Source organism: Limulus polyphemus, unplaced genomic scaffold, assembly GCF_000517525.1.
Source record: "Limulus polyphemus unplaced genomic scaffold, Limulus_polyphemus-2.1.2 Scaffold5556, whole genome shotgun sequence".
NCBI classification, from domain to species: domain Eukaryota; kingdom Metazoa; phylum Arthropoda; class Merostomata; order Xiphosura; family Limulidae; genus Limulus; species Limulus polyphemus.
The window spans coordinates 14,196-38,178 of record NW_013671166.1 but is presented as its reverse complement, the minus strand read 5'-3'; the positions used below and the strand labels follow the sequence as shown (position 1 = coordinate 38,178).

The window sequence follows — 23,983 nt, the reverse complement described above, 5'->3', positions numbered from 1 at the left end:
AATGAATAATCCTGGGAAGAAAAGTTTATCTGAATAGTTTAGTTCAGCTAAATTCTGCCAGTACTTATTCATTTCATAAGGCCTGCAATGTAATGGGGAACAAGCCCTGGGAGACCTGTCAAAAGCTACTTGTGTGTATGGTGATGTGTGGAAGTTGGAAATTAATACATATGTTAACCGTATGTGCATGGATGGGGGTCAAAGTGTGCATGCCACGACCTTTAACAGTTCCAATCATCATAGTATTATGAATTTGATTTCACAATTATCAATTATTAATTCTATCCTACACTGATGATTCAGCGACATTTTATGGTAGAGGAGAGTAAATATCAGATGCAATAAACAGGGATATTGAAAGAAAATATAGATATGCATTTTTGGATATTTAGAGACTATGGTATACACAGACTGTATAATGGACAAAAGTGTTGTTGAACACCAAAAAAAATCGGTCACTAAGAACATAACAGAGAGCAACCGTGAGTAAAAAAAATAGTTTGATTTAAATGTTGGAAAGTTGTGAAGTTAACTATGGGCACTGGCCTGTAAAATATTATTTGAAGACATGGTGAGCTGTTGGTTTCACTTATGCATATGCAAGAGTTTTAATTTTAAAACAACTGGCAGCTTTTAGATATTCTGGAAATAGTTAGTAGTAATCAAGGGCTCAGGCCACAGTTGCAGGAATACACAGTTTGACCTGTGTTTTGTGAGTGTTGGCCAGCAGTATCTCAGTTGTCAAGCTGAATGCGAGAGGATGAGGTAAAACTATTAGTAAAAAATAAAATTCGTGAACAGTGCAACGGGCATAACAAATGTACTAAATATTTTATTTGATTATGATATAATATTTTCAATCATACAGATTAAAATATTCCCGACTATGCTGAATGAAACCATAACATTTTCCAGCACAAGGCCAGTTACAGTACATGAAATCTTAGACTGCTGAAGGTTAGAAGTAACACCTACGTGTAAGGTGTAGCTATTCTCCTCTATGCTTAGCAAAGTGAGGCAAGTTTCCCAAAGAGTGCAACTATGGATCTAAGTTAAGCTTGAAACCAAAGATGTTCCTGTCGACTAGCCTGTTCAAAAGTAGTAGGAATTGTGCTCTACAGACTGCTCAAATCATGCAAGTCTATAGACTCAGAGCTTTCCTCACACTTTGACAAAGTTCCTTAAAATAATGAACATTCAACGTTTAAAAATACACAATAATTTATGGTATAAGTTAAAAGTAAAATATACAATTAAAACTCTACACAATTAAAAACCCTACATGTTTCAGTGGAAAAAGTTCCACCATCCTGAGAAGACCAGAAGAAGCACAGGAAATTTCATTTTTTATTATTATACCAGCAAGTGCACGTGTATAATTTGCATTCTACAGAATGGATTTCCCAAAATTCACTTCTGTGGCACTAGAATAACATTGAATGGGATAAGGTTCAAATACTTAAAGAAGTTAAGCTAAATATGAATTAAACATAAGAGAATCTCTTGAAATTATTAAACATAAAATGATTTTGAATAGAGACCTAGGCCCTGGTGCAACTTAACTATGCTTCTTTTTAGCTCTGACCAAGAGTTCTTCACTAACTGGCAATTAATTAATATTTTTGCAAAAAGATTTTTGACTCAACTTTTTATTAGAGCTATTGTAAGATTTAATGTTGTTTTGGTTTACCTGGAATCTTTGTATTTCTTGTTCTTAAATATTTTGGATCTATTTTAATTTTTTAGTTTCACTTTTTAGTTTAACATTTGGGAAGGAGAGGGCACACACTGGACTGATGAGGAAAGCTCACTAAGGTTTTACTCATTTTGTCTCTCTTTTGCTAGTCTAACACAACAAATACTTGTCCTTGTTTTTTATTATTCTTATTTATGATTGTGTTTTTGGTGCTATGTGTAGCGTAAATACAAATTGTTCTTGTCCAAGTTATATGATTCAATTCTTTCTTGCTGAAAACCCGGAGATCAGAGAGATAGACAGAAACACACCTCTGTTTGATGGTAGCCTTCGATCCTCCAGTTAGTGGGCCTGACTGACTACTCATAGAAAAGGTTATCCAAAACTATTAGTTCAGATCTTGCCATTTTGTCGTTTGAATTACCAGTTTTAAGTGTTTAAGTTATAGAAAATTGAAGGTAACTTAATCGACTACTGGGTGTAATTTTTAAAATAAGCATCCATCTTGATATTAGTGTGTTTTTATACTTATCAGTGCTAAATAAATTTTTACTGTTTCTTATACTCATACATAGCATACCGTTTTGATCATAAGTTAGACTTCTTCCAGTCAAAGGTTCTATTCTGGGGAAAATGGTGTATACATTCTCAATATTTGAAATATTAGACTTCCGTGGGCTTGTTGGGATTCACTGTAGGTCTCTGTTAATGAATATCCAGTTTTCCAAGATATCCCTTCAGCAGAAAACCTCGATATTATAAGTTTGTTGTTAACAGTTTCCCTTAGCAATTACATACCATCAGGGATTATCACAGGAACCTCAACTATTCGATTTTTTATCTATGTTAAATATAGAATAGGTCTAATTCTGTTTTATGATAAGTATAATTAATTAATATAATAATAATAATAACACTTCGCCAGCTTAGAAAGGGCATTCATCATAACTATTGTTGTAACAAACAGCTGATATCGATAGTGTTCCGACCACTACTGTGTTTGTTGTGTCATATGCAACCTGATAAGCTAAGTAATGAGTAAACATGTCGTCAGTAATGGATATGGTGGACACATTGTGGTTGAAATATTTTTATTATACTCTTTTTCTTCTTAAAAAAATAACCAAAACTGAATAATGAATGTTGAGTTAAAAACATAATAGGCCAAATATTGATATAATAAGTACAATTATTACAAGTACAAACATGATTTTCCAGCTTAGAAAATGTGTTCACCATAATAAAAGAAAGATCGCTTAAAACGTTGTGGATGCAAGACAGATTGAAGTCAGTATGCCTTGAAATTCCGTTTTTGAAATTTTCTGTTTCTTGTGGACAGTGTATAGTGCAACACTGGATTATGATAACTTAGATATTCAGGTATGGTACAGTATCATATAGCAAAGTCTGGTCTTCAAGTCTGTCGTAATATAAATTTTAAACCTAGGTGAACTATCATCAAGCTATGCATATACGGAATTCTAAAAATTAGGCAGTGGTCACCGCGTTTATGTTATAGAATTCAAAAACTAGGTCAAAGATCATGAAGTGTATCATAATACCAGTTCCGAAATGCTAAAGAGTTGGCAAACGTGTTAATGAATAAAATGTTTTTATTGTCTTATTTGTTGTCCAGTTTCTCTCCTTGAATCATTCAAGTGAAAGTTCATATATGCTCTGCAATACATTTTTGCTATATATATTTTAGAACTACTACTACACTTATCTGTAAGAAACCAGCATACAATACGATATAGTAAGGTTGATGATTTGGTGTTACAGGATTTGTTTTAGTGATGCTTCCGCATTTTGACTTGCGTGTTTTTCTGTACTTCTTTGTAATCCCGTATACTTTAACATTGAGTTTCAAAAACTCGGAAATGGGATTTTCTAGTTGTAGAAATTATGGGTGAGTAGCATGATTTAGAATAAACTCTTCTGGATGCTAAACATTTGCTACTTTTGCCTACATTCTGGAATCAGCCACAGGTTAGTAGAGAACAGACTCTGCCCAGGTCTTCCATAGTTGCTGAACAAGTTTTACTAATGAACTTCAGCAGACGGAAAACTCAGATGACTAAGAGTGGAGAGTATGTGTAGGGTTTCTGGGCTGTTGCTGCTCGGTGAAGTTGAACCCCTTTTCTGGTCATTGTCAACTATAGCCAGGGAGAGAATGAAATTCCACTAGTTTAAGATGTTAGACCATTAGCAGATGCAGCAAACACCACTAGGAGGAGCTGGTGACCTCTGGGGCAGTTGAGAGCCTCTCTGAGAGGAGAGGCTGGCTACTGGAACCACTAGAGGTTGTTTGAACGATCAAGGTTGTGCAAGGCAGGCAGGACAATAGCTACCTCCTACTCTGTTGACCAAAAGAGGGACCAAACATTCATAGGAATATTCGAAGTCCCTAGGCCTAAACATGAAACAGTACCCCCTATGTTGTGGGTGTCTCAGTAATATGTTGGGCAAACAGTACTATAGATAAACTGTTCATGCCACTTCCAGTCAGTTGTAGTGACATAAAGCACATAATACCAACAAGATTCATCAACTTTTTTTCATACCATAGAATACTAGTAATGTCCACATATTGCATCATATTGTGTAATTTTATGTTTTGCTTGTTACAATACGCAATGCAAAAAGTGGCAAAAACAATTGGATAAAATCAATAGTTTGTGTTTAGTACATGAGAGATTATGTTATTAATTAATATGATTAATTGAAATATTGATTGTGTACTTCTCTGACTTATGTTATTAGAGGTCCTGTAACTAACCAAATCATGTACACACAAAAAGAGGTGGTGCATAGATAGTTTAGTTAAACTTGTTTTAAAAGATTATGTCGACTCCATTGCTAATGCTAAGCATTTCAATCAATGCCTGATGCTGAGTCTGGATAGCCTAGGCTTGATGTAATTGAACATTTAGCTGTGAAGGAAGCAACATAGTCTAGTATAGAAGTGCGCTATGTATTCGGCTTAATTCAAAGCTTGAAATTTAAGGACTCAATATTTTGGCAAATTTTCAAGAGGATCTGCATCAACTACAAGGGATGAAATATACCATCATGGAAGCTGCAGATTCTGAGGATATCATTGTGTATAAGCTTATACAGTGTATGTCAAGTGGAATAATGTAGCATCAAATGGACTTTAGTGATACCTACATTCTAACAGAGGTCTTTTCTGTGACAGCTAATATTGAGGTGATTACTTCAAATCAGTTCTAAGAAAAATAAATTTGAATTTGTAGCTGCAGTAGTTTCATCTAAGCCAAATTACGCTTCACAGTTACCTGTACCTCGAAGAACTCGATCTCAGCCCAAGACCTCCTTACCATAAGCATGTCTTAGTGTCACAATAAAGACATATTGTATCTCAGTGAGTAGCCAAATTATACATGGCTCCATGATAAATATACCATAGCAACAGCAGGTACCTCTCTGAAATAGAATTCTGAAAATGAGGGATGAGCACATTCTTTCATTGTAGATTGGTGGAATATTTCAATAAAAATTGCCAATGTATTGTTTCCAAGAAAGGGAGAGAAATGTGCAGTTATGCCCATCTCCATAAAAAATGCAGAAGCAAGTCATGGCTGCTGTAGCTCTGGCCTTGTTAAACTTATGGAGGCCAGATTAGGTTCGGTGATGGCCTGGAGGTGCAATTAAAAACTTCTATCTAAAGAGGTAGAGTTAGCCTGCTCACACAGGGGTGGATGGGGATTGGTATGTAAAATAAAAGTAAGATTAAGTTCATGGTTGCAGAAACTAGCAGAATTCTGGTCGAGCTTAAAGTATACCAAACACTCCAAATAAGGCTACCACTCTGGCCAGGTTAAGCAAACTTCATTCTGGTCAATGGTAACAAGCTATATGTGAGTTTGCAGGAGCTACCGGAACACTGGTTGAACAAAGAGTATATAAGGCACTCTAAATAAGGCTACCACTCAAATTCCATTCTGGCCAATGGTAACAAGCTAGATGTGAGTGAAGAAACGAATCTCTAACTTACCCTGATGCTGTCAGTCACAGAACAAAGGCAGCTGTCATCAGTCTTAGAACAGAAGTTGTTATTTAAAAAATGATCTACAGCAAAATTTGTTAGGCAGTTGTGAATGTGTCACAGGTGAACTGCAGTTATGTGGAAATGCCACCCAGCGCCAGTTTGATTGGGCATTAGAATAGCAGACTGTATAAATACATGTTGAAGAGAAAGTCACGATACTTTCAAATGTGCAAGTGCTTTTTCTTGCTGTACCAAGAATGCAGTTTAATGCATTATTGCTGTCTACTTTGGTAATAGAGCCCTTTACACGAAACACACTTCTGTCTAGCAGCCAGGTTGTGTTTGCTTAAAAGTTATCGCTGAGTATTGGCATGAGAGAGTTTCAATGACAGAGATATCTATGTTGTTGGCATTCTGGAATTTGGCAAACATTTCAATTTATTGCTGACAATTTAGGAATGTGTATTTAACAGATAAAGAAAGCAAGCTTGTGATTAAAGCATGTATGTGTAATCAAGTAGACTTCCTCTCTTACACTGTTTAAAAATATTGCAAAACACTGAAGTGGTTGAAAACTTTCTCCAACACATGACGAAATAAGCTATCCATAGGTTCTTAAGTTTTGAATCGTGCAGTTAACATTTTATGGAAAAGTATTCCAAGATTTTTGCACTATTATCTTCAGCAGTCACAGACAATAGATAGTAAACTGACCAGGCATTTGAACTACTAAACAATGCGTTATTTAAGGATGATTGTGCCAATAACAGTGGAATTGGGGTAGTATTGTTGCAGATGTAAGATGGAATAGAATGTATACATGAACTAATGGATCATGATTGTAGATATTGCATGGCAAAGATAAAATTTACTTGTAGTTGAGTGCTTATGATGCATTACTGACAATATAGGTATGGTAAGATTTTCATTATATGAGTAGATCATATGTCTCTTTAATGACTTATGGACTTCATAAATCTAGAAGGGTTGATTATGAGTTGGGTTGCAATTTTGCAGAAGCATGACATTGTAAAAAATTATCATCTAGGCAGTAGTAACACAGTAAAGTAAACATGTTGTCTTGTTAGGTGGCGAGGGCATGATTGTTCATGAATCTTGAAACCCTGGATATAGTTTCGCTATAAAAGCCACTGCGCCATCAATGACTGTGATTGATAATGTCACTAGTAGATGGGTTCCATAAGTGACAATTCCAGAGATCCAGTAGAAGCAGTGGAATAGCCAGACCTTAGTTTGGACCTTACTTATCTGGCAGTAAGACATTACTGTCACAGATGGAGGAATACAATATGGATTCACATAACCCATAGTACTTCTAGGAGTAGTTATGAATGCTCAAAGGTGTCCTGTATACTGTTGCTATAAGCCCCAGAATCATGGTGCTTGATCTGTGTGTAGCTAGTAGTCTCTAGTGCTTTTAGGTAAGAAATACTTGGAATTTTTCATAATGCAAGACCTAGAGACCACTAGGATGTTTCTTGCTCGTGTGCTGACCTACTAAAGTTTTACCAGGCTACTTTCACATTGAGATGTTCACTAGTAATACAAACATTGAATGCTACATAGAGGAAAAGCTGGCTATGCCAGAGAAAATCCTAGATAAAAGTTGTAAGGTCTTCTTTGGACAAAATAGCCCTGGATATAGTTACTCCTATCCAAGAGACTAAAAACAGTAATTGGGTTGTGCTGGACATTATCAATTACTTCAACAACTGGGCAAAAGCTTACTCATTTTTTATATATTAGTGCAGTCCATCACTGAGGTGTTAACCAAACAGTGGATTACACAATTTGAAGTACATGGAAAAGTTCCACACTGGATAAATGTTTATGAGTTGTGTAAAGTATTGGGTTTTGTGAAGACGTGCACTTTTCCATATGACCTGCAGTTTGATGGTATGGCAGAGAGAGTTATTCAGAATAATAAGCATATGCATACAAAGTCTGTGAATCCTAATTTAACTGACTAGGACGAACACCAACCATACGTCATGGTGGCATATTATGCAACAATACAAAATTTAGCTGTTTGTTGGACAAACTTAGCAATGTTTGGGTAGGTAATACAGCTTACAGTGGATATAATACATGGTCTGCTTTCCAGTGCAAATGTGCCATAGTTGTTGGGAATTTACTTAGTTGATGGATATGAGTTTTCTTGCAAGCAGTTGGATAAAGTTGCCATATGACAAGACAGTGAATACAGGAAAGTTTGAACAAGGAAACTGGCCATTGCTTTGGTACGTGCCTGCTATATGGATTTGATTTACTGGCTGGTATGGAGTTTATCCTGATTACAGACAGCTAATATCATCAAAATACGAATTGCAGTGGTCATATAGCATTATAGATTCTGGCAAGTTAAATCCACATGTCTTTCATTGATAAATCTCTTGTACACTGGATGAATCAGGAATCAGAAATTGAGGATATCGATGGGTCAAATGACAGTAAAAGCACTACATTGTGTATTCTTAACTGATCTGATGAGAAAGTTCTAGGATTACATATCTGAATATCAGTGCAAATAGTTAAATAAGAAAACACCAGAATGACTGTTCCATTGGTTAGTCAAGATGTCAAATCTAACTCCTCATTGTTACAAATGGAATTAGCTGCCTGACTAACAGTTATAAGAGACAGATGACTGAAAGATTAATAACTTAAAGGGAATGACATTCCTTGATTTCCTAACCATCGAGTGAAATTAGGACAACTTGTGTGCCTAATGATATTCAATGTAGTGCCTAAAACATTAATAGTTGGAGTTATTGGAAATAATTGCTATGAGTTCTAATCTATGTGTAAGCTAAATAAAACTTTGCGATCCTTCTTTTACAAGAACTCAGAGGTAATATTATAGTGAAGATTAACATATTAATTTTATGTGAGAAACCACCTGAGCAAGATTCTATGTACCCAGTTGTATCATTTACACCTGCAGGTAAGAAGGACATTCACTTGACTTCTTGGTGTATAGTGATGGGATTGTGCTATTGAAAAGTACAAAAGGCTGTGGCAAATCATTGTAGAAAAATTATTGTTTACTAAGTTTTCCTGTGTTTTTCTTGTGATGCCAATTGAAGTAGGGTGATAGGCCCATAGATTGTAGCATAATATTGACAAAGCTAAAATTCTGATGTTAGTAGTTGACTGGGACGTTAAATATATTTTACTGTTGGTTATTGCATTTAACCTGCCTTGGAGCGAGTATAATTTTTATATGCAGTAGAGGACAGTGTAAAATATTGGTACAGGTTGCCTGATTTCCATTTAAAAAGTTTTAATTTGTCTGATTTCTGGCTGCACATATATTTCTTGATGCTGACAGAGAGGTTATCTTGGCTCATAGGCAGCACTATGATGACAGGTAGTGCAGCTATGAGGACAAAGATGGCAGAAGCATTCGTTTAGATTGTCATAATTATCGTACTTTGCTTATGAGAAGTCTGTCATACACTATAGGTATATACGATAATTTAAATATGTAATGTTTATATATATGTATGGTATTATATCATTACGGATACTTGAATTATGACATCGCATGTGAATTCAACCACATATGATGAATTGCGAGCTTTTGAATAATATATACAAAAGGCACAGTTTTTCATACAACATAAAATAAATTGATCAGAATGTTAAAATGTCGATGTTAACAGTAAAGTTACAATTAGTAGCTTGTGTTGCATTAAGAGAAAGTATGTTGTACCTGATGTTTCATTGGTATTAGGTAAACAATGTTTGATTCTTCGAACTCGTAAGATGAAATTAACTAATTAGCTTGCACCAGGTTAAGGGAAAACATGGTATTACTCGATCTTTTCACTAGTGCTAGTGAAGGATATATTGACTGTGGCAGAATGTAGTTACTTGTAATTAAGTGACCTTAATGTAGAAAAGTGAAGCTGCTGACAGCAGCTTATATAACATCAAGGAAAAGCATGGTGTACTCGATGTTTTCATTGTTTTTTTTTTATGTAATTATTCCCAATCGTACAAATCGAAATATTTCATAAGCTTAAATTTTTTACATAATATTTTCCTACTACTAATTTAGTGTGAACTGTGTATGGCTATATTAATGTGAGTATCATCTGTGTGGCATTGCATTTAAATCAAGTTGTACTAAACGTCTATTAGACGTTAACATAAATGGAGGTATAACGCTTGTGTTATGGATTTTCAAGCTCATAAGATGGTGGCAAGCGCTTGTAAAGCTACCACCAGCCTTAATACAATTATTTCTTTTTGGGTACTGCATTAACAGCACTACATTCTTCTTTCTCCATTGATCATGAACTCTTTTTTTTCTTTTAACAACCATACAATGGTGAAAAAAAACACATGTGCGTGAATAATAACGACGCTAGCTTGTAAGAGTTTGTTTCTCTTGTCAATAACCCAGCAGGAAACATGATAGGATTATCTCTACTTCTGAGTCTTTGGAGTGACATCTATGCAGGAATGTGCGATAACAAAACCCAAAATAAACTTCCTGGGGCTTTTTAGCCCCCAAAACAACCACCTCCGCTGACCATTGTAGATACTACCAGTGAAAGAGCCCTGGCGCATTAAACAAAAGATACAGCATCACCTGGATCTTTCTATGTCAGCGCCTATATCTCTTCTGTCCCACTACACATTAGTGCAACCCATTTGAAACAACACTGCATAACTCAAGCTGTTTAATGGGTGAAAGTCTGGACCATTTCCCAGAAGAAAGAAAATAATTTGAGGGACAGAGGCAAGGATAATCAATCAAGGATGGCCCAACGGTTTCACCAGAGTCATAAATAATTCACATAAACCAAGAGGAACTTGACAAAGGCTGAATGAATCCTACAGTATCTAACATCGAACAACACGAAATCGACAGACACTCTGTGTAACTTCCTATCGGAAATTAAATAACATTCTTTGATTGAATCAAACTTAACATGTTATTTTTATCTGAAGCTGTAACACTAAAAACGGTTTCACCCATATTGTAGAAACTGAAGTTTTTGATTTAAAGTATTTTGTGAAACTGAAATATATAAACAAAAGTATTTAACTTAAAGTCTTTGTAAAACTAGAAGTGTCTTTCCTAAAGTATTGAAACTAAAGGTTTTATTTCTCTTAATTTTATGTTGTAAAACTAAATGTTTTGCTCGAAGCTACGTTATAAGATTGAAACTCCAAAGTGAGATCTTAATATGAGAATGAACGTATTTTATATTTCTGTGAAGCACATTTTATGAAACTAAAAGTATCTTTAGATGCATCATTTAATGTGTAGTTTAAAAGTATTACTGTCATGAAATCTAAAACAAAAAGGGTAAATTTAATGTATTTTGTTGAGACACTTATGTATGTATATATATGTACCTTTATGTTAAAAGGCTTTATTTGTTATGTATATTATTATTATTTTAAAGTATTTTTATCGTTTTCTTGGCTTGTCTTCATGATATTCAGTGAAACCTGTTGATCTGGTTCAAGGGTGAAATACCAAAATACGCTCTGGCGGTTTATAGATTTAATTAATTTTTTTTCTTTGGATTTAAAGTTTAAAGTCAGAGATACCTACGATGGCATGAAAGCAGACGGAAGGAAAAATTTAGGATGTGAAATATGCTAAATGCTTATTTCTCTTTCAGCTAAGAAATTTGAACATTTACTCTTCACAAAATTAAAAAAATAATAATAATTCACACGCTTGTTGGTGTACTTTTTTTTTCGAGTTGCATACAGATAATTAAGTGCGTTGACATTATTCTTGAGCTAGTCACACATTCTCATTTGATATTCTTAGGTCTTCGTGTGGTCTGTATTATTAGAGAATCCCGAAAATTATTTTAATTGTGTAAACACTATAGATACTGTATTTCTCTTAATGAGAGTGACCAGATGACGTGGATGACATGTATTCTGGGACAGATCACCTCTATTCAAATAAGTATAGAGTAGTTTATTCTCTCAGTCTAGGTTATTTCTTAAAGTTAGCTACAAGAAATCTGTAAACATTGATCAGAGAGTGTAATCGTTTGTCGTCAAATGCTTTCGTCTACTAAGTTACAGAGTAACGAAGATTTAAGCCATATTCCACATCTTGAACAGTTGATAGGTGGAAACAAGTTCGACTGCATTAATTCTGAGCTTGTTAAGAAAAAACATACAAGTTTAAAGAATGGTAAGTCCCCTGGGCCAGATAATAATAATATTTCCTCATGGGTTTTGAAGGAGGTTAAAGACTGTATATGTGAGCCACTTGTTACTATTTGTTTTGTAAGTCCTTGAATAGTGGGCATGTACCAGAGGATTGGAAGTTAACTAATGTCACTCCTCTTTTCAAGGGAAGTGGTAAACATTGTACCAGTAATTATAGGCCCATTAGTCTTATATCAGTTGTGGGAATAGTTTTGAAAAGTCTGATAAAAGATGCAAAGTTTAGAATTTTATTGGATAGTCAACATGGTTTCACTAATGGAAAATCTTGCCTTACAAATATCTGAAATTTTTTGAAAAGGTTACTGCTTATGCAGATGAAGGTAAGGGTGAGATTTGGTGTATCTGGAATTCCAGAAAGCATTTGACAAGGTGCCACATGAAAGGCTTGTAAAAATAATCTCTGTAGGTGTGGGGGGATAAGTCAGCTAGTTGAAGAGAAGAGTGGCTGGATGGAAGAAAGCAAGGGGTTGTTACAAATGGAGTTCAATGAAATTGAATTAATATTACAAGTGGGGTACCTCAAGGCTCAGTCTTAGAACCTTTCCTCTTTTTGACTTACATCAGTGACATAGATGAAGGAATGGTCGATAAATTACTGAAATTTGCAGATGATATTAAGGTCTTGGGTGTTGCTAGCTGTAAAGAAGATGCTGCTGATTTACAAAAGGATTTATATCATTTAGTGAGTTGGGCAGATAAATGGCAAATGGGTTTTAATTATTGTCAGGATTTTATGAATATGTGAATGAATGATTCTTCTACAGTAGGTGTCTGTGAATTGTTGGCGATAAATTTCGAACAATAAACGACAAGCACCCAATCCACTTGTTTTAAAATAATATATTTCAAAACAAGTCACACGTATATACAAAAAATTCTTTAAACTATAGGAAATTACAGTTTTATCTAAAACTCTAAATAATTCCCTTTTCTTGTCAAAAATCCACTCAGGCTGATTCATTTACTTTAGAATCCAATTGACGAGTTATTTTTCTTTATCTTCTTTTCTCACAATACAAATCAGTGAATAATTCGCTTACATTACTCCATGGGTTAACACAGTTGTATCCTGAACTTCAAATAATTGTCTCCTTTTCGTCAAAGTCCACACAGGCGGCTTCAATTACTTTAAAACGCCCTTTGACAAGACAAATTATTCTCCTTATCTATATTAAACTTTGAAACTCACTATAAAATATCGCCCGTTATGTTTAATCACTCACACGCCGGCTAATTTCACGTTTTCTTTCGCTATTTTTTTTCCTGAACTGCACTTTACTTGCACTCGCTTGGTCGCTTATGTTTATGTTGTCCAACTAAGGCCTCGAAGTTTCTCTAAACTACGCGACGCGAAGATTTAACAATACTCAGTTAAAGGCAACAAGAAAGATACCGAATATTCGAGTAACTTGGCGTCAACAATATTAGTAAAGCCTAGACAACAATGTACTTGCAAACACTATGTACGACTCGTACAGAGTTACGTAACAAAAATTTGTTACAACTAATACTTTTAAAACAATCAATCTTTCACTCTCCTGTCTTAAAAACTAAACAATTCTTAAAAATTAAGTCGCAAAATAAACTGAATAATAACACTTACACTTAACAGCCTTGTATATCCAACAATTATAATAAATGCAAGATAATGCATGTGGATTATCATAATTGGAATTATTAGTATAATTTGGATGGGAATAACCTTAACAGTGTCATGAAAGAAGGGATCTTGGTGTAATAGTTGATCAGTCTTTTAAGCCATCCAAGCAGTGTATTGTCGCTAGTGGTAGTAGGCTACTGGTTAGGCTACATTTGGAGTACTGTGTTCAATCTTGGGCTCCTAACCTTAGGAAGGACATGGAATTGTTGGAAAGGGTTCAGAGGAGGGTTACTAGAATGGTGCCTGGGATGAGAAGTTGTCATACAGGAAAGGTTGAAATCTCTCAAACTGTTTTCTCTTAAAAAGAAAGTTAGAGGGGATCTGATTGAGGTGTTTAAGATTGTAAAAGGAATTGAGAGTGTTGATGTATCATCTTTTTTTCATACTTAACAATGAGCATGGTAGGAATGCGGACACAAATATAAATTTTGGCAGGATAGAAGTCATCTTCAGCTAATAGAGTGGTTAGCCTTTGGAATGGGTTGTCTTCTTATGTTATGAAGGCAGTAAATTTAAATGTGTTTAAGAGAAAGCTTGATAAGTATATGAATGATAAGGGCTGGCTTTAAGATTTTTTTAAAATTTATATATTAATAGGTTTAGTTTAGCTTAGACGATGTGACAGCCGGGATGGACCAATAGGTCCCATGTTGTTCCAAAACATTATGTTATGTATTTTATGTAAGTTGTTTATATGTTTTTTTCTTATTTAATGAATAGTGTTTTTGTTTATTTCAAATTTATGGTCCGATTTCTTTACTTAATTCAATCAAGTCACGACTTAGATGTACTCTGCAATTCTTTTTCTGCTGGTGTACTTGATAATATCACACTATTATTGGTAACTGTGATTGGATTCAGTTTCAGATTTTGTAGAAGGTGAGAGGCACATAAGGTTATTAGATGAAGGATAAAGTAATCTCCAATAAATATAAAAATGACATATTTGATGGTGTAAGTAAACCCTCTTATAAACAGTCAAAAACTAGAGATATATTGGCAACGTTCTGTTCTGGCTGTAATAGTTACTTCCTCCTTGTTAAAGTATTACAACATTTTTTTTTTTTTTGTTAAGGGCGATGATCAGCTTTATTGTATTAATTGCCAACTAGGTTCCAGCTTATCTTATTTGGACTCGGAACCGGGAATAGGTGTAGCTGAGAATTACCGTAGTGCAAATGTTCCTTAATATCGTAATGTTTCGTTTAGCATGTCTTTAATAAGACCACTCAATAATGTTTTAATTGGCGGTAAATGAAACAAGCGTAAAGGTTTCGCATGTCCTGTGAAACCACTTATGCATGAAACGAAACCTGTAAGGCCTTCAAACCCCAACAGATTTACTGCTTGTCTCTATTAAACTGCCCCAGCAACCACGCAATGCTACATAAAGGACGCCTTATCTGTCCCAGGACTGCACTGTGCTAGCATGAAAATGAATAACGGTTATAAATGAATGGGCTCCATAGCAAATGCCATTGTGGTGATCCGAAATAAGATACACCTTAATTTGATGTTTCAGCAGTAGGAAGAACACACAGATTCTTGGTGGTAACTTATGTTGAATAAAATATAAAAACAAATTAAATTATTGAAGTGGCTAAGCGTGAAACATTTCACTTGAAAGAATAATATTTATTGATTATCTTAATATAAAACGATACTTCTAACGTTCTAACAAGATAGCTGAAGCGGGAAATTAATTTTTCATTAATATATTTGTCGTTTGTTTTCTTCCTTCCCTATTTATACATTTTAACTCAAAACAAGATTTATTTGTTCCATAAAAGATAAGGAATGTATAAAATAAGTGCTAATGCTTTCTCTAGAGGAATTGTTGCAAAAATAGTATAGATAAAATTCGCAGGAAGCTTCTAGAACCGTCAGGCTAGAAAGTATAGTAGGCCTATCATTCTTATTAATATTGAATTACTTAGCTGCTTAATCATGCTAGAACGTTCCTTTACGTTTAAGTGAGCACTTCTCGTTTTCGAGTTAAAAAGTTACAAATAAGAATAAATAAATATGCTAAGAATATTCTCCGCTATAAGACAGCCACTCCAGCAAAGCAGGAATTCTACTTAGTTGCTTATTTTCAGACACACTTTCCCCACAGTTCGTAAGTTGCTTTCTTTTTAAGATATACATAAAAATACAATTCTTGTTTGCTTACTCAGCTGAGAGCGACTGGAGCTTTTTCTAAAAAAAGATTTTATATGGATTGATATTTGAGTACGGCCATACCAAAACGAAAATGAAGCCACCTCAGAATATTTATTTCAAAAAATCAACTTTACAAAACTTTTCGGCGTCACATATGAAAGAGGACCAATTGAGTATTTTAACAATTGTTGCTTGCTGTTCTTCAAAGATATATTTTTAGTCCATGAGCTGTTTACTTAATGCACCAGGCCATATACCAAAAAAAAAAAAAAAAACAAACAAGAACAACAAAAAAAACAAACAATTGTCATCAATCCAGTTTCTAATTGTTCTCTTACAATAGAGCTAAAATCCTTGCCAAGCACACTTCAAGGAAAAACAGTAGATTCACTATCATAAGCGAAAGTTTTCAAAAGCCTGTTTAACAATGTGGAGCGAGTAATGTTTATACAAGAGCGTGTCTTACAGCATCTGAGGTTGGAATGTTCTCTTAAACACATATTACTAAATGAGAAAAAATATATAATTAATTCATTGTTTTATACAGCAAAATAATACACACATTATGATATAAAAAATCAAATTATACAAAAAAAACTTGAGAAATAATTTGTATTTTTAAAGAAATACGTTAATTTTAGGATATATATTAAATCGGTTATATTGGAATGCTCTCTAAATATTCATCCATTAAATTTCACTAATAAAATATTATAATGAACTATTGACTCTTTTTATACCGGGCTAACGCAGCCCAGTAGTTAGCAGACCACACTGTGGATCCGTGGTTCGCGCCCCGTCACCACAAAAAAAAAACAAAAAAACGCGCTCTGCGATTAGGGGCATTGGATGCATTATAGAATGACGGTCAAATCCCAATATTCGATTACAGTAGCTCATGAGTGGGCGATGGGTAGCGTAAACTAGCTATCTTCCCTTTAGTCTATCACTTTAAAATTACGGACGGCTTGCGCAGATAGCCCTCTAATACATTTGCGCGAAATAAAAACAAACAAACTATTTTTGATTTATTCATACTTAGGCAAACGTAAGTATGAATAACTCAAGACACACGGTAGTGCGCCAAAAGTACGAAACTTTTATTTCATAGACAAACATACTTAACTTTTATGGATTTTTTTCAAATTTGGTACACTGATAGATCATTACATCCTACAAGTAGAAGTCTCCTTTGGTGTAAATATAAACCACATGTGCAAAGTTATTTAACAAAAACCGCTCGAAATTAACGAAAAATATTTTGCGCACGCCTCCGCAAAAAGTTACATGAGCTATAGGTTTAACATTTTTACTACAGCTTTACCTAAGAATAAAAGTGGACTGTTTTTAGTTTTTTGTCATTCGGATTAAAGACGGCTGATTTAGAGCAGCAAAACTATAAGGTGAAAGGACGTGCAGATACATAAGTATTGGTCAAACCAAGCAAACTAGATTAGCAGTTTCTAGCTCAAGTTTTCAAAAGAATCATAAGGGTGGGCAGTTATTATTGATTATTCATTGCCAATTTTTCAACGAAAATTTACAAAATTTTATGAAATTATCCTAATTAAAGAGCGTTAAGTTCACGTGATAATGGCTTAAGCAATTAGTGTAAATTTAATAACGATGCTTGATGCGGCTGTACCGAGTACATGGGGGTGATGACAAGAAATTGTTAATCTAGATTCCACGGCGTTACTCTAAAGGAAGTTATTAACACTGTTTTAGAAAGGAAAAACTACCAACATATATTTTAAAGAATTTGATTGGTTCTGAAAAGTATAGGTCAGTTCCGAATAATGGGGTTGCGATCTTACAGCTAATGTTGTTACTATGGTGTGTCACTGTCGTTTGTTAGTGAGTATTGAAAAAGTCATGCTATCTAATCAAAAACACTTTAGGTATGAAAAAAGGATTTAGCGTGCCTAGATAACTAATGAATAAATATTTGCTATAAAATTCTTATCAAAGCTATAAGTGTAGCTACCAGTTTGGCCGCCAATTTTGATTTCATTCCTTTGAGTCGCTCGCTGAATCCTGTTTTGGCCGCACTTTTTTTTCACACCTAAGGTGTTTTCGATTAGATTTAGATTATCATGACAGCAAGTTCTTGAACATTTTGTCCGAGAACTCACGCTTGATTCACTTTTGAATTCAATTTTGAATCCAGCCTACATATTTCCTCGGGTCATCTGTGTAGCTGTTACGTTTTTATAACTTTTTGAAAGCCACCATTGAGCATGAGCATATGAGCGATATACATTTTCATATTGTGATCTATTAGTCTTGCAAATCTACACACAAAAAAAGTATGCTAACAGTTTCAATTTAGAGGTCTTTTCATCTGGATTGTACACGAAATAAGTTGTTTTATATTCTAATTATTTCTTATGTTTCAATACAAACAAATCAGGTCTCATTTGAGAATAATTGTATACTAGTTTTTGTAAAACTGTTAAAATGGTGCTTTTAATGAAGATGTATTTGAAAAGTTATAGATCTTCCAGGAAAATTTGTTAGATAGTGATTTTTTTTTCTGGAAAGATACTGAATTATAATGTGAGTCGTGTAATAAAATAAGTTTTGGAAAAAGAAAGAATTTATTGAGATCGAACGGGATTAGAATCGTGCTACCTGTAAATAGTTATCAGTTAACCTCGAGAACTCTTTAATGTCTGGTACTTTGTAATTGATCGGATATTTATCCTTTGTTTTTAATTTTCATGCTATCTAATGACCCTAAAATATAGCAGAATAACATGCTTAGAAGGGTTAAAAAATGTTGTGTAGCTAGATAAGTCTGTGAACTTATAATGCATAGAAAAGTAGCTTTTTTATCACTAAGCGGCGCTGATAGCAATATGACGACATCTAGGAATATATAACTTTTTTTTTAAATCACACAAACGTATCAAACTGTAAACAACCCGGGGCTTGGGGAGGAGGTTTAGCCTCAAAACTGAGCAAAGAAAATAATCTAATTCTAATATATCTGTTTCGATGGGTGAGGATTTTCATATATATATATATTTTTGTGAGCCTTCGTGAAATTATTGGGATACAAGAAGGGTTAAGAAATGTTGTATAGCTAGATAAGTCTGTGAACTTATAATGCTAGAAACCGGGTTTTAATATACATGGTTGGCTTAGCATAGATAGCTTTTTGTGTAGCTTTGTGCTTAACTACAAACAAACAAAGTAGCTTATAATCTATAACTAAAGAATGAGTTGATCATGTACTAATTATAACTTCCAAACATCTTTTTTTTTGCATCTTGAGTTTCTATCAACACATAAGCGTCAGTATTGTCTCAAACAAAATTTACTTATAATCTACAACAAATAAATACTTCCAACGTATTTCATTCACTATTTTTTATAAGGTAAAGCCTCCGAGTGCAGGATCTTGTTTACATATTTGTAGTATAACAACCTTATATTTCTATCTTCCCACATAGTTTGGATTGCGACAAAGAGGCATCCACAGTTTTCATAAAGAATTTATTCATCCTTTTTTACTATCTAAATGAGTTAGATTGCGCTTTAAATCTAAGTGGAAAATAATTGTTTGACTACATAATCAGCTTTCATGGTGTTTGACAATTTAACTTCTGGATCACTTTTTTCGCTTGATAATTTTTTTTACACATTATATGTATCTATATAAATAATATTATAAATATGGATAAATAAAAATAATAAAGAAATGTGAGTATGAAAATTCACTATGTTAAACTTAGTGACACGACATTTTGGTGATACGTACAGAATCAATGAAACTATTACATTAACACCTTATCATTTATTTTTTCAACACTCTGAAATGTCTTTATAAACGAGTTTTTTTTTCTATTTGGGCTCTCAGGGACGGTTGTGTCAAATATCCTTCCACTTTCACAGAAGATCTCTGTTTATTTCATTTACTATCATTCTTTGTCAAACGGTTTGTTTGTTTGAGCAAAGTCACAAGAGTATTAAAAAAGTATTCATTTAAAATGAAGTGGGGATCCCAATATAAAAAGTAATGAAACAAGAGTATTAAAAATTATGAATTATAAAAATGAAGTAGGGATTCTGCTATAAAAAGAAATGAAACAAGAATTAAAACCACAATCACAAATTTGTTAAATTGAATCTCTACTTTGGCAGCTTTATACACTTATCTGTATGCCAAAGTAAGGATTTAGTTTTATAAATTTGTGATTGTGGTTTTTATTTTTGGTTCGTTACTTTTTATAGCAGGATCCGTACTTCATTTTAAAATTCATAATTGGTTAACACTCTTGTACTTATTAAAACACCTCATAGTCAAGAACAACGCTAAATTCATACACAAATATATAAACACGTAGCTTAATTCAAATTCTAGAAATTATACTTTCAAAATTGACCTTTTTTTAAATTAAAAAAAGTGTTTTAAAATATTCTAAACTTAAACAGATATCCATCTAGTCTTAGCATTACAGTACTGTACATATTATTTGAACTAAATTATTTAATTTTCTTCAACTCTAATGTATATATAAACAAATATAGATACAATATTTGGAAAGAATTTTTGATTAATAAAGATTATAAAGCATTTTAGTTATGATTCACTAGATTGTTCACTTAGAAGTTTCAAACATTTTACAGATCAAGTACAATAGTAATCTTAGATCAGGCCAATTGAATGGTGAAGACACTCTTAATTACGCTTTATTTTTTCATGAATCCAAATACCACGAAAACCTTTCCAGCATATACTCTCTGTAGCTATCTTCCATCCAATCAACACCTAAAGCGAACACTGAATCAAACATGGACAGATTTGAACAAAAACATCTTGGAGCTTTCTTGTTGTTCGAGGCAATGGCTGAATCATCAAGTCTGAGATTTGTTACTAAGACAACCTAAAAGCGTGCATGTAAATCTAGTAAGACTGCAATGTTGATTTTGAGATATCGCCAATAGCACTTTCAAAAATATCCTTCAACGCAAATTACTTTGGATGATGCATCATTAGAGCATACATCTTTACTTTTATGTATAATGTCTTTGTAGAGTACAAATCTATATATTGCTGTGGATAATGTCTGAGTATAGCTCAAATATTTATATTACTGTGGACAATGTTTGAGTAGAGCACAAGAGTCTAAATTACTGTGGATAATGCATAACCACTTACGTTACTGTGAATAATGCATCTGTTGGGTTATTAAAATACGAAGAAGTGGAAAAACCATAGTTATAAGTAGGTAAACAAAAGCAGAATAATGGGTTTGTTTTCTTCGATACCCGTGGTGGGCAGAGCACAGATAGCCCTTTGTATAACTGTGTGCTTAATAACAAACAACAACAAAAAGCAACTACCTATTTCATGAGCTGTAAGTCGAGAAACTCAACTCCATTGAAATTATGAAGAAAATTCAATGATGCTACATAACTGTTACATTACTGTTTGCACATTCAAAATTATTACTCTTCCTTTTCACTATGGCATTCATCATTACGCATATTAACTAATGGCAACTACAATAAGAAGTAGTAAATATTGAACTGCCATCGATGTGTTAAAAAACACTGCAAACTCTGGTGGTAAATTATTGTTCCACTGTCATTTAGGACACCTCGAATAATATTTCATATCACTTAAGAGTACAACCCCTGCCAATGTAGACTTAGAAAACATGTATAGAGTGTTCATACCCAGAGGCAAGCTTTGGCATGTAAACTTGATCTGAAAATCATATACACACATCTACACCTTAGGGTCTTGCACTATTTCTCAACTATAATTCCTTACCAAAGATCTTCACCTCAGTGCTCTAAAACAAAGGACTGCAGTCTTTCCAGCTAGCTACTAAGGTCGAGTGGTTCACACACGATATTCAAACTAAAATATCCACTAAGCATTCCATTCCATAACTCATAAATTAAAGGCCACTAAGCCCTGTCTGTTCTCAGAACTTCGAACCAGCCTCTATGAAGCTCTATCACCATTATATTTTGTGACCAGATGGACATGGTGTGATCTGCTCGACAGAAACACCACATTGATTTCTCTATTATAGAAATGTAATGGTGCTACTTTCTTATAGGAAACATATCTTTATTCATACCATTAAATAAATTTAGTGCAGGTTTTTGAACATATTGAAAAGTTTTAAACAAACAATATGTACCCAACCTGAACAGTATTAATATTGTTCTTTAGAAGATATCTCTACACTGTAATTTGAAACGCAGTAGTGTTACATGCTTTTATCATTCAAATAGTACCAAAAACGTAATGGCTGGAACATGTGGTCTTAAGGTTATCCAACATATCATTCCTTTGATATTAGTCATTATGATTTAGAGGATGTTGAAGTTACAGCTGATCTCCTGATCAGGCAAACTGCTTCACTATCAGATCTCCCTCATCATATATCATTAGGTAAAAACGATTTTTTCATCTCATCAGCTAGATTATAAGAAAGAACACTTTTATCATGATTCACTTCATTAACCCAATGACTGCTTATTCGCTGTATAGGGTACAGTCCTATTATGGCAGTTGAATACGAGTGTGCCTGATACAGTGTAGGGCTCGTAAAACTTCCTTGCGTGTTTAAAGCAGCCGCAGTCACTCATTGGACATTCACACTCACAATTATATGGATGACTGGCTTTTTCCCGCTACTTGACAGAGCTTCATACAGAAGTTGTGAGAGCTGAGTTTCTCATCAAAACAGAGAGGTCTATTCCTACTCCCACACAGTACCTCATCCATTAAGTGTATTTTTCAATTTCCATCTCAGTCAAGCCCAACCTTCTCTTCCATGCCTTTGGGCCTTGGAATGGACTGTTTTTCTAATCCAGTCATCTCCTTTTTCACCAGTGCAGGCAGTTCTATCTCTTTTCAGGAAGTGAGCATCTTTGGAATCACTCATTTCTTTGGTTTGGGCCACATGTATTCCCTTCAGTGGTCATTACAGGAACAATGGAATATTTGTATGGATGATCTGGATTGTCCAGTGACCATATTGGCTTCCAACCAGGTCGATCTTGGCTGGTGGTTGAACAGGGACAATGCAACAGTAGGTGTCCCTCTCCCATTCCTACGTCCAGAGATACTTCTTTTCACGGATGCTTTTCTCCAGGGATGGGGAGCTTGATTGGGGGATATGGAATTCAAGGGCCTCTGGACAGAAGAGGAATCTTTTCTCCACATCAATCTTTTAGAGCTTCTATCAATTCAATGAGCTGTCTTGGGCTCTTGAATTGTTACAAGGGAAAGTGGTGATGCTTCACTTGGACAATTCCACTGTAGTCCCTACATTTCCAAGCAAAGGGGCAATCACTCCAGGTCTTTTTGTTTTCAGACATTGGATCTTCTCTTTTGGGCCCACAATTATGAGATTGTTCTTTTTGCTTGTCATGTTTCAGGTGTTAGGAATTTAGTGGCCAATCGGTTATCTTATCCCAACAGAATTCTTCTCACAGAATGGATGTTTCATCCATAAGTCTTTCGTTGGATCTGCTCTTGTCTCGGGATACCTCAGATCACTGGAATGCCCAGTTTCTGTCCTTCTGGTTTCCTGTCTCTCATCCTCTGGCTTTGGGCGTAGATGCTCTCAGCCTGGATTGGATAGGTCTTCATTTTTACATGTTCCCTCCAGTTCATCTGTTATCCAAGGTTCTTCCATTGATTTGCTCCTCATCTTGTTGAGTTCTTCTCGTGGCACCACATTGGTTGGGCTGGTTTCCACTTCTTCAGTATCTTCAAGAGAGCCAACCACTACCACTTTTTCTCTGGCCATCCCTCTTGTATCAGCCTCAGTCAAACATTCTTCATCTGGTGATCACTATTCTCTGGGTTCACACCTGGCTTTTATGCATTTTGTTGCATGACAGCATTAACACAGTCCAATCGGCATTTTTCGTTGGATGTTTATCAAATGAAATGGTTTACTTATCATCAGCGGTCTCTCAGACATAGTTTTAATCCTTCTCATGTTTCTCGATTTCTGGTATGGTTATTCAACAAAGGTTTGATGCCTTTGTCCATTTCTCTGTATAAGGCAGCTTTGTCAGCTACTTTTTGTTTTTCTAGAAGATGTAAAGTTTTTGAGTCCCTGGTTTTGTTCTTGCTTCTTTAATCTCTTCTGGTCATCTGTCTTCAGCATCCTTTCCAAGTTCTTGATTGGGATATCTTGGTGGTTCTCCATGCCTTATCTCATCCACCCTACCA

The 23,983-nt window shown here is 34.5% G+C and overlaps 1 pseudogene; it reads right to left on the bottom strand.

The window, feature by feature from the left end:
• The window catches only part of LOC106472725, a 44,196-nt pseudogene extending 20,644 nt beyond the window's left edge, over nucleotides 1–23,552 (bottom strand).
• Nucleotides 23,553–23,983: the final 431 nt, after the last annotated feature.